This window comes from Ornithodoros turicata, chromosome 2 (assembly GCF_037126465.1).
Source record: "Ornithodoros turicata isolate Travis chromosome 2, ASM3712646v1, whole genome shotgun sequence".
NCBI classification, from domain to species: Eukaryota; Metazoa; Arthropoda; class Arachnida; order Ixodida; family Argasidae; genus Ornithodoros; species Ornithodoros turicata.
In genome coordinates, this window is record NC_088202.1 from 22,663,071 (window position 1) to 22,665,465 (window position 2,395).

Genomic DNA, 2,395 nt, shown 5'->3' on the forward strand with positions numbered 1-2,395 from the left:
CGGGCTGTTGACCCACAATTCGCATGAACCTTTAAACACGTCACACCTAACCCTTTAAATACCATGCCAATGATGAGGACGGTGCCCAGAAGAAGAACAGTCTCTGTTCGAAATATCGGCGGCTTCTGTCCTGAGGCAACTCCCTTCCTCCCAATTCCTCCATGAGTCATCCTGACGAAATGCCAACACATTTAACACAAAAAGTATTGTCTTGAAAGTTTTGTTCTGTGGCTTCTTGCAGCCAGCCGTGTGGACAGTGAAGAAGCAGATATTGCACGCTGAAAACATCACCTCATCACAGATGCATCGTGCACTGTGAGTTGACAGTCCTTTCTTGTGTGCTTCGACAATCACTGTTCTTGGGACTCAACATACAACAGGACACTATCTTGTGGTCTCCAGAGACGAGTACAACCTGCGCTATGGGAAACCGGTACACATCTTTGTGGAAACTGGCCCTGAGGTGATGCCAATTTTTCTTTTTCGCATAACACCATCAAGCTTTCTACCAGACCTCAGGCTATACCATCTTGAATCTCAGAGACAAGTGTATATTGTTGTGTGCGACCCTCAGAGTTAATGGACAGTCATCCATATTCAGCTTATGAAGTAATAAACTCTGTTGTTGTCTCCCTCAGAATATCGCTGCTCAGCCATGATTATGGAGGTATATATAGTCTGTGTAACCAAATTTTTGCAAAATATATACGCTACTTCCGGTTTTGCTTAATAACTTCGTTTTCTGACACAGAAAGTTTCATATGAGAGGTACATATCTTTCCCTGTGCATGCTACAGTTGTTGCTATATGTGTGTGGTTTTCAGAGCTTGCTCAATGCTGCTGCTTTTTCTCTTTCGTTTTTGTTTACTAGACGTTTCTGAAGATCAGGAGTAGAGATAACAAAACGAAAAACTTTGTGTCAGTAACATGTCTTGAGGAGCTAATCAGAGTTGCTGTGGGTCATGGAATTTGTCAGGAGGGCAACATACAGGTATGCCACTTTTGTTATAACGTTTATAACGCTCGTATGAGCTTCAATTGCATTGTTGTTCTAGAAATCTTTGTAACACCAGTTATTTCTTTCTAGGTGTATGAGTTATCACTTCACTCTATGGTTGCTGGTGCTGAGAAATGCCTCGATGACATTTTCATTGTTAAAAATGGACTATGGAAACAAGGTATAGTGCATACATCTCCAGATGCCACTTTGCCCTCTTGCTTGGGGCTTTAAGTGCCATTTTTTGTTTTGCTTTCCTGTTTAGATCAGTCAACATGTGTGAGTGCACCTTCACCAATCCCACAAATGCCTCTGCTCTCACGAATTTATTACCGTTGGGAGAGCCTCAGCAAGACAGTACTTGATGCATTGGAAGCAGACAATGTTCTGCTTCCCTCTCAACGACAGGAAGTGGCACACATGGCAGCGTCATGGCCCTGCATATCCATTGAAGGTGGGAGGCACTCCTGATATTTATTCACAGGTAAATTTGCTGTTTGCATGGCTTACCTGGATAGAGTACAGCAGATATAAAACAAATGTTGTGACATGCATTGAAATGTTGTAGGACAGCATATCACATACTGGTAAAATATAGCATTTTGAAACTCACGTGATGTAGTAGAGTAACAAAAAACTGGTTTGGAAGTTTGGATGGTGCTCTAGCTTAGATTATCTGCGGGCCTGTCTCGCAAGAACCCTCCTTATATTATACTACATATTTATTCGGCTGGTACGATACATACTGCAGTAAATACAGCAGGCGATGTAGCACATACGTATAGCAGAGGCCATATCAACTGCTAACCTTTCAGAGACATTCATATGCTTCACATATGGTGATGTCTGCCATGCTGAACTATGCTCATAAGCATGTTTTACGGATGAAAAAAAAAATCCTATCTATGAAATTTGTTGTGCCACTTCAGTGGTGGACGTGTAGTGTTCTTCATCAACTTATTTGGAATAGTTGGTAGAGAAATGGAGTGTTTGTCCTGATCATTACACCATGTGAAACTAAGAATATTTCATGCAATTATTTTGAATACTCATAAGGAAATTTTATTAATTGGTTGTGATTTTAGGCACCTGGTTGGTATCATTGAGAACGAAGGGAGCCAGCAGGCATAAAAAAATCAAGAGGGCTACATACATAAATGCGTGAGGCAGTGAGGGCCGCAGATGAATATAGCAAGAAGTGGGAACATGTAAGTTGTAAATGCTTCGTACGAGCATATTACATTTCTTTATTAATCAAATAATTTAATTTGTTGTGGGAGTATTATGACTAAGGAGGCTCCGTAATACTTTCTTTTCTTTTCAGCTCATGTGATACATAGCGGTCAAATGTTCCGCCACCTAAGTCATGCACAAGTTATTTGTAGTCTTTTCAGTAAT

The 2,395-nt window shown here is 40.9% G+C and overlaps 1 long non-coding RNA gene across 2 annotated transcripts; it reads left to right on the plus strand.

Annotated features, from left to right (window-relative positions):
• Window positions 1–1,107: 1,107 nt before the first annotated feature.
• On the plus strand, window positions 1,108–2,170 carry LOC135383215 (uncharacterized). 2 transcript variants are annotated; one of them, XR_010419744.1, is made up of 3 exons: window positions 1,108–1,178; window positions 1,263–1,481; window positions 2,083–2,170. It is a non-coding gene; the product is annotated as an uncharacterized LOC135383215 (long non-coding RNA). The 2 variants fall into 2 exon arrangements; XR_010419745.1 differs by having other exon boundaries at window positions 1,263–1,451; window positions 2,083–2,167.
• Window positions 2,171–2,395: the final 225 nt, after the last annotated feature.